The sequence below is a fragment of the Mus caroli genome, chromosome 1 (assembly GCF_900094665.2).
Source record: "Mus caroli chromosome 1, CAROLI_EIJ_v1.1, whole genome shotgun sequence".
NCBI lineage: Eukaryota > Metazoa > Chordata > Mammalia > Rodentia > Muridae > Mus > Mus caroli.
The window spans coordinates 44,599,521-44,613,525 of record NC_034570.1 but is presented as its reverse complement, the minus strand read 5'-3'; the positions used below and the strand labels follow the sequence as shown (position 1 = coordinate 44,613,525).

The 14,005-nt window shown below is 32.6% G+C and overlaps 1 pseudogene; it reads left to right on the top strand.

Annotated features, from left to right (window-relative positions):
- LOC110295163 overlaps positions 1-8,084 on the top strand; it is a 28,351-nt pseudogene extending 20,267 nt beyond the window's left edge.
- The last annotated feature ends 5,921 nt before the right edge of the window (positions 8,085-14,005 follow it).

Genomic DNA, 14,005 nt, shown 5'->3' with positions numbered 1-14,005 from the left:
ATATATATATATATATATATATATATATATATATATGTGTGTGTGTGTGTGTGTGTGTGTGTATGTATATATTTGACTGCTGGCAGATAAAGCAAGCAAGACTTTTTTTTTTCTCCCAAGGGTGCATGGTCCATGGTCCAATGTTCTCAGAGGCATGGGTTGTGCCTTTATGTTTGTCTTGTATGATAAGATCAAGAAGTGCATATAATTATGTCCCAGGTGTTCTCCCCAAGAACAGCCATGTTGTATAATACACCATATCTTGAAATTTTCTTGACATATTTTTCTGGGCTTGTCTGTTTTATCAAATTGCAAATACAAATATTATAGTCATTTTCTACTGGGGTATATTTCTGCAAATAAATATTTTATCTCTGTTCCAAAGTAATCATACTCTTACATAAGGTGACCTGTAGCTAGTGCTTATTAGGAACACTGTTACCTTTATATCCCATAACTGTTAGAAGAATTGCAGTAGCAACATTCAAACAATCTAATAGCAATTTCTGAAGGTATTCACAGTCTCAGGTTTCTGGCAGATCTGTTGGCTCATTAAGTCTCAATGAGATGTTTTGTAGGAAAATGAAAGTAATTCAATTTAAAGGCTCTTGAGCAAAATATGTTACTTAGCTCAATTGGCTAATTATCTATAAGCATGTGGAGAGCTGGACATCGCCCTAACAAAAAGCAATTCTAAGCATTTCAACTGAAGTTCTTCAATTCATAAGACAAAAATGTAGAGTTTCTAAACATGCTAAAATTGTTATTTCCAAATCTTCATCCAAATACATGCCTTAAGCCTGTGTTCTCATTTTAAAGATCACTTGGAAGTTTATGTTACTTATAAAAATATTATAATCCAGCCATTAATACTGTGTCACTAAAATAACAAAAGCATTTAAAGTTGTAGCTTATAACTTTGCAATTACTACATTTAAGACTCAGTGCTTTATGTAGAGATACATAGACATAAACTAAATAATTTATTTATTCTCTTACTAGGTTTTTCATTTCAATTCTACCATTATTTGGAAGTTGTAGAGGTATTAATAAGTCATTGTGACTAAACATCACATAATGGCTCATGTACTATTATACATCCATATATATATCACTAAGCTACAAACTGTAAACTTTCAAAGTTTTGAATTATTCAAAGTTAAAGACACAGCATATTTATTAGACAGGATGAAATCTTATGGGATTTGTGTGTAGGCTATATGATTCAAATGAATAGTAAAAATAATTCTTAAAATAAATAGAAGATACATACATAAATGTTTAATGTTTCTTATATTTTCCTACTTCATTATTTGAGGTTTATCTATAGATATTATTGAAGTTATCTGTGGCAATTAAAGAAAACAAATTTAGAAATAGCATCATTCTCAAATGTGTCTTTCAAAAAGTGCAAAACTTTTTCTTAAATACTAAAAATGTTTTGTGTCCCCAGTTTTTCCATAAAATTCAAGCAATGAATATAAATGATTTTATTGATACCAGTTTTTCACAATTTGTGTAAATGTTCACATGGTAAATGTGACACACAAACAAACACACACACACACACCCTTGGCAATTGTTGTTTTTTTCATTTCTATCCTATATGTGAAATCCAAAGTCTCTCTCTCTCTCTCTCTCTCTCTCTCTCTCTCTCTCTCTCTCACACACACACACACACACACACGCACGCATGCTGTATTGTATTTACCCTCATCAACCATCCTGTTATTGATTGTCTCAGCTCATCTGACCTCTCACCTGAGCTTCCAGGTTTGAAGATGATAAGATCAAAATGCCAGTCTCAAATTTTCAAGAATTCTATCTTTTGTCATTAGTGTTTGATTTTCTTCAATGTTGAATTATGTTTGCTTTTGATTATTAGTGTTAGGTTTAAACAGTGGGAAGTGGATATGACATGTCATATTTCATTGGCAAAATAAATAACAAAACTTCTGAACCTATTTCCTATTTTTCATTTTCTGTGGAAATGTGGATGCCTTTTTGAGTAATTAATTTTCAATAAACACAAATATTAAGACACATGCATAATATTTCCATGGTTTTAAAATATTTCATAGTAGTAAAACATCATGTGTCAGCTTCTTTTCTAAAGTGTACAGCAAGTTCTAGCTTAGGAAGAGTGACTGGATTTAAGTATGTAAGACTACAAACAGTAATGTATCACCCACTACATAGTAAGAAATTAATGCCCTTCTGATAAATATGCAAACCATTTACATATGCCACACTAAACTTTAACAAGAAGAAGTAAAGTAGAACTTTTTTCTCCCCCTTTTAGATAAATGCCAAGGTGGGAGGATGGGAGTTGGCAGCTGGGAGAGGACCCTCATAGAGGCAAGGGAGAGGGGGATGGGATAGGGGTTTTCTGAAGGGGAGATCTGGAAAGGGGAAAACTTTTGAATTGTAAATAAAGAAAATATCCAATTAAAAACAAAAAAAGGTTCTGCCTAAACCATCTAATACTGTTCTAACTAGATTTTGAAACCAGGCTTACCTTTCTCAAAGGCCTTTTGTTTTGACTCCCTCTATAATTTGTTCTACCTTTTTAAAAATTTGCATCAGAGTTATTAATTATCTTATTTTTATTCAAATTATTTCTGGTAAACTTTGGATTTTTTTTGTACTTCTTTTTCCTGTGAATCCTGCTAAATACTTGCTTTAACAAAATTAATTTATTCAGCAGACAGATCTCTTTGCTCAGTCCTTTAATATTTATTCCATGGTTGTTAACTTTATGTTTTTAAAGTCTATGGTACTGAATAGAAATAAACTTAATTTTATTAATTTATAACATCAGAGACTATCTGTACCTAAATAACAAATGAATAATTTCAAATTCAGGAATTGTATTTGAAAAAATAATATATAATATTCTAGACAAAGATCTATATTAGCTTTAATAAACACATTACTTATGAAGGATTAAACAATTTAAAATATTAACTCAATAGATTTAAATGCTATTAATAATCTTTGCCAATAATATAAGAGTAAGTATCGCTCCCTTAAGCTCTCACCATTCTTACTTTCATCTCTAGCCCTCCTTTTTTCCCTCCCTTCCTCCCTTCTCTACATGTGGACATTGCCGGCCTCTCTCTTTCTTTTACTTTCTCTCTCTCTGCCTTTCTACAATAAATCTCTAAAACCATAAAAAAAATAAGTATCATGTCCAATTTTAAAAGAAAGTATCCATGATATATATATGTGTATGTATACATACATATACCAGGATACTTAATAAATGAACAAATTTCAGAAATTTGTCTACAATTACTTATAAAGTCTGCAGAAATTAGAGACATGTCTATACAATATAAGAAAAGAAATTTTATTCCATTTTCTATAAGATCTTCCTATTATAAAAAGTGTCAAGTTTTGTTCCTATTCTAACTCAGATCTGAAGTTTCTAGAAGAATAGAAAAATATTTTACTGACAGATTGAAGTACCATGGAGTAGCTGATCATATAAAATATATTTGCTCCAGATTTCACCCTTTTGGATTCTTTCAAAAACATCCTTAATTGCATACCTTAGAAATGGCTTAAAATAAAATAAGGGTGCATTTTATTGTTAGTGGCAGCTGGATTGGATGCACTGGGTAGCAAACCAGAATGTGTGATACATCATTGAAACTATAGAAAATATGGGCATTAGGTTGTGATCAGTAGTGATGACTAAGAAACCTAAGATAATCACAGGAGGATACTGAGAAGTAAATGTATTTCATATAACTTAACTTGTGTGCCTAACACATGTACCCATAAAGGAGTAACTTTACATACATTTTTTTAGTAGCAAACAAGTGAACATTGTGAGTTATAACTTAGAAGAGAGTGTCATGCAACTGTTTTCTTCAAAGTAAAACATCCCTTCTTGGAGGCAGGAAGTATATCATAAAACTCAGAAATCTACAGGCACTTAAGAGGCCCAGAGATATTAGCACTTTACAAGATTCACAAGGGCAAAGTTTTAAAAGCAGTAACAAATGCTGGTAATAAGACCTTGTGGGCACTAGCCAGCATCTAGGACAAGAAGTTCCTAGTAAGCAATTTTGTTTAGTCATGGTTCATGTGCTTTTCAGTAATATACCTATTTAAAATCATTCATGCTCCCTTAACTAACCCTTTACTCATGTTTCTGTAAGTAATCCAGAGGAACAAGGAACAGGATGACTCATCAAACTACATTTCAGCATAATAATTTCTTTGGTGAGGGTTGGCATCCTATCTGGAAGAAAAATTCTTTCCTTATTGTAATACAAGAAAATTATATCTTCAGCTGTAGAAAAGAGAAGGCAAACAAAGGGAACAGTATCTAATTTTGCTGGTTCAATTGGTAGATATTAGAAATTTTATACTGTTAGCAGATGATTAACAAGGGAGGAATCAGGGAACCATTGGTGGTAGATGAGAAATGACATATCCACATATGGGCAGCATTGATTGCATTCAATGGATTATAACCAAAAAGAAAGGAAAGGAGGAAGGGAAGGAGAGAGGGAGGGAGGAAGGAAGGAAGAAAAGAGTAGATATGAGGTTGGAAAGATATGTTGCTGGTGGCACCCTGGACGATGCAGGAATTGATATAAAAAGATAGATGGTATACATTTATAAACTTTCAAAACTTTAAAATAAATATTACAATTTATTTTTCCTTTCATTCTACAAAATAAACAAGTGAATATACGAAAACATTACACAAACATGTGATAGTATGAAGACACTCAAATAATTGTTGATAAATTTTGGTGAGATAAATCAGACTGAAAAATGCATAGTAAATAATATCAATTAAAGAACATTCTGGAAAATGGAGAGGTAGAGAGAAAGAAAATATCTGTGTTGCAGTTACATTAGATGAGAAGATGAAGCAATTAGTCCTAGAGGCAAAACACTTGAGAGAGCTGATATTACCTAACAAAGCTGTAATGTATGTTACTCAGTGTTTGCCAGTATTTACAAAATTCACAAAACATAATGTATCACAGTAGAGACTCTGAAGTTCAACAATTTACATATTAATGTTGGCTAATTATCATGATGAGTATCTGAGATTCATACTTAGTATTTCCACAAAGCAAAATACTCAGCAAATGAAATTAATAATGGAAAAAGATTGAGAAAGTATACAATATTCCTAATCACATTATTTTATAATAATATTATATTCCAAATACTTAAATAATTAAATAAGTGTCAGTATCACAGTCAGGCAGAATTTGTTTCATTTAAAAATTAATGTATTATTTCATATTTTAGTATCAAATATTTTTAATGAACCAAAAGGTAGAATACAGAATTTCCTCAAATCTCATGTTTTGTTTTTGTTACATGGAGTATCCCATAACTTTGCATGATGTATATGAGACATTTCTATATCACTGTCATAATTTATTATTTATAATTTATATTATTTTGAAATATGGAATGTCAGGGAAATCTAATAACCAGGCTTTACTTCTCCATTTTCACAGTTAAAAAATAGGATGAGAATCTATGTTTATAGATCAATTTTTAATCTGAGAATAGAGAAGAAAATATTACTGTTTAAAAGACTTATCTATAAAGAGAATTGTGTATGTTTCATCATCTCAATCCCGAATTTTTTGTAGTAAAGAATTCCAATAATAGATTGCTTGATTTTTGATTCTTTGTGTTGTATGACAATTGTAGTTAATAATATTAGTACAGTCTGGTTAAACCTTCTGTGGTGATTGAAATGTCCCATGCTGAACAAGTTACGTCTGTCTTGAGTGGTTCTGTGCCAAATGAATACACGGAAGATGACTAGGAAGACTAAGAAATGCAAGTTTTACTTCAGTGTAATCAGTTTATATGTAAATTGAGCAGATCCAATAGAAAATTTGGAGGTTGATGATCTTGTAAATCTGCAGATTATGTCACCAAAAAGAAGTAAATAGTGCACCAGTTCTATGCAGGTAATATTCCCAAAGCCATTGGTGTTCATCCATCTAGTCTTTGTCCTGCTGTATCACTGGAAGTTCAGATCATGGTGACATTTGGTAGTTAATTTTCTTGCATCTTTCTTCTTGGCTTTTGATTATTGCCACATTGGTGGATTTTGAGGATAATTGTCCTCTGTGATTTTGGATCTCTTCTATAACAAATGAAATTAGACCCTACAATAAGGGTTTCACATTAATTTTTATCTTTAAAACTGAAATGTTCAAATTGCAACACTATAATCCAGCAATATTAGGGTTTTAAGTAATCTGTGGGTGAATGAAGAAGCCAGTTGAGACTGAAAAGTACTGAGTTATATTTTCAGGGGAATTAGTTCCTTCATTTCTACCTGGTTCATCAGACAGCAAGTCCAGCAGTTCCTAAACAAAAAGAAACTCTTACTGTTACAACTTATGCTGAGGAAGAGTATGCTCTAAGATAATGCATTATTTTACTTTGTCAATATGTGACTTGGACACATCTAAGCTTAGAGGTATTATCTTATGGAGACCGACCATAACTCAGAAGACATTTGGGGTAGGCAGCAGATATATTTTCTTGCAGGGCCAAGACAAAATGGAACATACGTTTACATATTCCTAATAAATCTGCCAGACTGGAAATAATGGGAAGGTATAGATTGATTTCTCTGTAACTATCCTATCTCATAAAGGGAATATGTCTTAAAGTGGCACATCAATTTTACAAACAAAACACATACTATTGCAACAGTCTCACATATTTTATGTTCCCCCAATGTCATAAATTGTTGACAATAAACTCAAAAATGTGTTGTTTTCAATGGTTTCCACTTTCTTCAGTAATCCTGGTTGAAGAAAAAACAGGTATGTTGTTTGCTAACTCAGTTTCTACCGTCATGTCTTCAGATTCCTCAGACTGGAAAAGGCACCTCTAGCTGCTGTGATTTTAGAGAATGAAGTTGCTAAGGTCAGCTACATGTTTCAAAGTGCAGGCAAAGGAACTGATAGCTATATGGACTGCAAGTCCACATAGGGGACTAGGGAGCCAGACAGATGGCAGCTGAGGAATTGCCTCAATACCAGGGAGAAAGCCAAACTACAGGCTCAGGATAGCCTGGATTTTTTAACCTTAGAGATCACACCGATTAGTGACAGCTGTCACTGTCTCAGTAGTAAGTGTTCACATATTTAAGAAATCTGAATGAAAGATATAAACCTTTTATTTTCTTTTGTCTATGTCCAATTCTTTCAGGGAAATCAGGGTTCCATTTTGTGTGTTCTTAATATTGATTAATAAATGAGAAAATAGACTAAACAAGAAGGCATATATGATTGTTTCATTAACGTTTGAGAAAGAATAACAGGGAACATGAACTGTAAGTAATAGTTTCTTTCAGAAGGTGGAACGTAGCAAAAAATTAAGAAGAAAACGACATACTTAATTGAGATATGGTCCAAGAAAGCAGAAAACAAAGCAATGTAGGTCAGCAAACAAGCAGGAGGAGGAATGTCTTTAAAGAAAGAGTGAGATTTTCCAGAGTTCCAAGATAGGATTTTCAATATTTTCTTTCTGGTATCCAAAGAAGAGACAGGAGGAATTTGGGCAAGGAGAGAGAAAAGCAGGAGGGAAAACTGTAATCAGGATATATCATGTGAGAAAAGAATCTATTTTAAAGAAAAGAAAAAATGCTATTAGAAATTATAACATTTCTGCATGGTTTCTGGCTATTGCCTGGACCATGGGCATGTACATGATCTCGACAGGAAGCCATTGAAGAGAACTCTTAAAACTTGTGTTAAAGATCCTGATGTGTTGCACTTCACAGTTTATACAATTTCTGACAGTGATGGCAGTGGGAAAGAACTCAGATTTTGTTGTTGCTGTTGTTGTGATTGCTGTCTATATGGAGGTGGTCATTGGAAGTTTAACCATGCTCAAGTGACTATATAGGCAACAAAAATTTGACTTGTTTTTGTTTTTTGCATTTTTTGTTTGTTTGTTTGGGTTTTTGTTGTTGTTTTACTTTTTCTTTTTTTCCTTCTTCATTTCTTTCAGGGAGGCCACAAGAGTGGAGAGTGGACCTGGAGAGTGGACCTGGAGAGTCTGGGAAGTGAAATTGATTGGGTTGTATTATATGAAATTCCAAAATAAGCAATGAAAATATCGTGGAAATAAAAAAAAGGGGATAAAGTCACTTATATGTGTGAAATACATTTTAACATTTAAATGAATAAATTGTTTTAATAGGATCTGTATGGATATTTTGTGTGCATAAGTACACTATGTGCATGCTTAGTACACTTGAAATACATACAAAGTCATTAAATCCATTGGAAATAGAGATACAGATATTGCAAGCTATGATTTGGATGCTAGGAAATGAACTGTGATCTTCTAGAAGAGCATGCAGTGCTCCAACCCCTATGTTAGCTCCTCACTCAACCATAATATTTTAACAAAATAAAATTTATTCTAAAACAAAATAAGATAATCTGAATGATATCTTTTGTACAATATACTTAAGATGATGAATCATTTAAATATAATATCATTTTACATAACAAATGAGAATAATTTCTTCATTGTATTTATCTTTTAAAATATGTACAAATCAAGATCCACAGATTTTAATCATTTATTGTCCCTGCATTTCCATAGAACAAAAACAGTTCTTTGGCAAAAAATTTGAATTCTAGCAGGTAGTCCCATGTCTCATCTGGAGGCCCATGTCTATCTACAGGAGGTGATCTCTACAGATTTTATCTCCCCAGTATTGGGCATTTTGGCTAAGGTAATCCTCATTGGATCCTGTCAACCTCTAATATTCTATGTCTGGGACTTTCCCACCTACTACAGCTGCATATTCCTGGTCCACTGGGGTTTTCTCCTGTTTATCCCCAGTTCTCATCCTAATCACCTTTTCATGTCCCTCTCCCCTCCCCCCTTTCCCTCCCTCCCTCTGCCTCATAAGGTTATTTTATCCCTCATTCTAAGTGGAATTGAAATATCCACACTTGGGTCTTCTTTCTTGTTAAGTATCACATGGTTTGTGAGTTGTATCATGGATATTCTGTGCTTCTTTGGCTATTATACACTTACTAGTTAGTACATATCATGCATGTCCTTTTGAGTCCTGGGTTATCTAACTCAGAAAGATATTTTTTAGTTCCATCCTCTTGTCTGCAAAATTCATCATATCCTTATTTTTAATAGCCAAATAGTATTCCATTGTGTAAATGAACCACATTTTCTGTATCAATTCTTCAGTTGGAGGTTATCATTGAATAGTGAGTTATTCAGTTTCCATGAGTACGTGGGATTTTAGGTTTTCTTCCTTTCCTTCCTTCCTTCCTTCCTTCCTTCCTTCCTTCCTTCCTTCCTTCCTTCCTTCCTTCCTTCCTTCCTTCCTTCCTTCCTTCCTTCCTTCCTTCCTTCCTCCCTCCCTCCCTCCCTCCCTCCCTCCCTTTCTCCTTTCTTCTTTCTTTCTTTCTTTCTTTCTTTCTTTCTTTCTTTCTTTCTTTCTTTCTTTCTTTCTTTCTTTCATTATTGAAGTCCCACTTTAATCTTCATGATCTGCTATAATGCATGGTAATATTTAGATCTTCTTGTGTCTTTTGAGGCCTGATTTGTGTCCATTATATTGTCAACTTTGGAAAAGGTTCCATGAGGAGGTATATTCTTTTGTTTTAGGGTGAAATGTTCTGTAGCTCTCTCTTAAATCCAATTTGTTCATAAGTTCTGTTAGTTTCACTGTGTCCCTGTTTAGGATCTATTTCAATGACTTGTCCATTGGTAGGGTTTTAATGTCTCCCACTATTATTGTGTATGTTTTGAGCAGTAGTAGAATTTATTTTATGAATATGTGCCCTTGCATTTGGAGCAGAGATGTTCAGTATTGAGAGTTCCTCTTGGTGGATTTGTCCCTTGAGGAATATGAAGTGTCCTTTTGTAACTCATTTGGTAACTTTTGGCTGAGAGTATATTTTGTTGGGTATTAGAAAGGATACTCCAACTTGTTTCTGGGGCCCATTTGCTTGGGAAACTTTTTCCCAGCCCTTTACTTTGAGGTAGTATCTGTCCTTGTCACTGAGGTGTGTTTCTTGTGCATAGCAAAAAGTTGGATACTGTTTATGTATCCAGTCTGTTAGTCTATGTATTTTTATTGAGAAATTGAATCAGTTCATGTTGATAGTTCCTGTTTTTCTGTTAGAGGTAGTGATATGTATTCATGTGACTCTCTATTTTGAACGGTTGTTGTGAACTCATAAATTTCTTGTGTTTTCTTGAATATAGTTACCATGCTTGCTTGGAGTTTTCCTTCTAACATCTTCTGTAGGCTTGATTCGTAAAAGTATGTTGTTTAAATTTGTTTTTTTCTTTCATGAACTATCTCAGTTTCTTCATCTATGGTAATTGGAAGTTTTCCTGGGTATAGTAGCCTGGGCTAGCATTTATGTTTTCTTAGGTTCTGTATGACATCTGTCATACAGAATATTCTGGGGTTTAGAGTCTCTGTTGAGAAGTTCGGTATAATTCTGATAGGTCTAATTTATCTGTTACTTGGCCATTTTCTTTCACAGATTTTAATATTTTTCTTTGTTCTGTGCATTTAATGTTTTGATTATTATGTTACAAGAGCATTTTCTGGTCCAATCTATTTGATTTTCTATAGGATTTTTCTACATTTTTGTCCAGCAGTTTCTTTAGGTTAGGGAAATTTTCTTCTATGATGTTGTTGCAGATATTTTCTAATCCTTTGTACTTGGAATCTTCTTCCCCCTCTTCTATTCCTATTAATCTTAAGGTTAGTCTTTTCACTGTGTCGTGAATTTTCTGTATGTTTTGGGTTAGGACCTTTTAATGATTTTTAGTCTCTTTGACCAATGTATCAATATCTTCTATGGTATTTTCTATGCCTGAGATTTTCTCTTCTATTTCTTGTATTTTGTTTGTGTTGCACTCATCTGTAGCTTCTGATGCAGACATATCTCAGTGTCAAATATCCTTTTTTTAATAAAGCATTTTTAAATACCATATTTGGTAGATCTTTAAGGTTTTGTTTTGTTCAAGATTATCTATCTGTAGTATATCTAAATCAGCAAATGTTGCCTGTTTTAATCAGTTTGCTATATGACTGACTTTGAAAAATATACAGAAAAAGAGGCCCATTGGACACACAAATTTTATATGCCCCAGTACAGGGGCATATAAAAAAAAACTGGGAATGGGTTGGTAGGGAAGTGGGGGGGAGGGTATGGGGGACTTTTGGGAGAGCATTGGAAATGTAATTGAGGAAAATACGTAATAAAAAATATTTTTTTTAAAAAAAGAAAAGAATGCCAACCTTCCACCTAATGAAAGATGTTCTTTTAAAAATAATTAAAAAAAAAAAAACAAATTTGAAGTTACTCAGGTTACAGTTGTAGTGGCCAAATCTGTATAATCACTTTATATCATTTTGATTATTATAGAATACTTAGATGATTGTAACTTTTCCCCATGGAAAGGCATGCTTGTTCAATGGCTTTTTTTTTTTTTTTGTATATTTGAAGTACATTTAGCGCATTACATGTGGTTATTTAATTCAATTATTTAATGAAGGATATGATCGTGTCTTAAATATTTTAAATTTCTATGTAAACTTCTGGTGGTCTATTTTTTCCATAGTAAAAAATGCCATTCTTTAAATAAACTTAAATATACATTCCAAAAGAAAAAAGAAAAAAAATATACTGGATACTAAATAAGTCTTATTCATGTATTTAAATTATGGCCTAACATTACAATATCTTTGATTGACTGACTACTAAGATATATTTCTTAATATGCTAATCATTTTGTAATAGTAGGTTTTAAAAAGAATGGAACTTCACATAATATTTTTAATGAGTGGCATAGGAAAAACATCTTACACAAGAGTACACACGCACACATGCATGCACACACACACACACACACACACACACACACACACATGCGTTGGTCTTGTGAAGATTATATGCCCCAGTATAGGGGAATGCCAGGGCTAGGAAGTGAGAGTGGGTGGGTTGGGGAGCAGGGCAGGGGGAAGGTATAGGGGACCTTCATGATAGTATTTGAAATGTAAATAAAGAAAATATCTGATAAAATTGTTTTTTTAAAAATATAATCCTAAATCTATATCAATATACAAAGTCTACGCTGAATGTAAATATTTTGCTTTTTAATGCTTTTATTCTAAAAGTTAATTTGTACAGTATGACAAAATTGTAATATAAAATTTCAGCCATGCCATATAAAATGATGGCATGGTAATTTCTGAGGACTCTGTTGCCAACAAGATTTATTGGCAATGCTCAGCTGAAGTCCTGGCTTGAGATTTTCATGTCTAAACCAATTTTAGGCCGTTCCTATGTAAAGTGATCGGCATATTCTTTACCTGATTTGTTAATCTTCTTGATTTCTTCCTTCATGTTTGCAGCTTAGATCTTAAGGAGGTCTCTCCCTGTCAAATATAATGTTTTTAAATTTGAATGGAAGTCATACCTTTTCTTCACCGGTTCAAACATAGACAAAATCTCTTCCTTGCTACAACACATTTCCTGCCTTCTATTCTGAAGTTAGGAAATCCTTAAAATAAGTTATTCTAATTCAGAAGATTTTTTTCCCCCAAAATCCAGTGTTTCTCAGAAGTTGCTTTTTACTAGCATTTTATAAATTCAAAGTAAAACATAAAAGCACTATGCAATCTATCTCTGGAGTTTTTATTATCATTTTTGGTTTGTTAAGCATTTCTTTTAATGTGTGATTACATCTTTTTACAAGTGATTGTCTTGTAGATTATATGATATACCTATAAGTGCGTTATAGTATAATATGTAAAAAAATTAACTCATTTTACTAGAGACATGCTGGAGCCCTGTCAATTTATACAGGTATCCATATAATAGCCATAACTTCTAATAAATGTATAATAATTGAACTTTTCAAAACTTATAGAATATGTATCCATGGTACGTGCAAATGCTTTAATTTTCCAAATGGTGCAAAACAAAATGGATCCATCCATTTGCCAAATTTCTTTGGGAACATTTTGAGATATTCTTTGTATATAATAGAGTTTCACTATACAAAGAACAGGTAGGACATTTCCATATAATTTCCTTGTTTTGCTGCCAAGTGATAGAAATATCTTTCTTTAAACCTTTGCTGTTAACATGGTGCTTTTTATGAAATTCTGAAGGTTCCAGCATATTTTCTAATAGCTGATCAGTGTCCCAGAGGACCTGGTAAATGCCAATGGGATCTGGAATTATGTTATATACAATAGATGATTTCTACTTCATATTACCTGTTCTATTTGAATAAATAGTAAAACTCTGAGTCATGTTGATTAAGTACAGCACTTCCAATACTAAAAAATTCTTTCTTTATACTGAGAATCAGTAACTTTTTAGAGATTCTGAAAAACTTCCACAAATCACAAGAATGTCATACAGCTCTGAAATATATGGGCTCTAAGCCACCTTACTTACTTTTTTTTTTCTGTCTTATAGAATACATTTCCTGATTTGTTTGCACCAGTTTAGATAATAGAGGATCCACAAATTGGTGTCCCTTTCACTATATGTGAAAGAATTCAATTAGCTCTTTTAGGGTCTTTTTATAAAATAAAGTTACCTGCTTTTGTATAGCTTATTATTAATTTCTCCAAAAAAATATTGCAAGCTCTTTACTAATATTCACTTTTTGTCTATAGTGAGGCATTCTTTGCTATAATAAAAGATTTTTCTTGTTCTAGTCTTGCTAAGTGATGAAGTCACATTTTTCCTTTCATAATCAATTAAGAAAACTTTTCTACACAGACCTTTAATTTTTTTTTTAATCTGCTTGTATGTCAAAATTATATATTCTAAGATATTATCTTTTTTCCATACCTGTATTTATTTATTTTTTTTAATTTTTAATATTTTTATTACATATTTTCCTCAATTACATTTCCAATGCTATCCCAAAAGTCCCCCATAGTGCCCCCCACTTCCCTACCCACCCATTC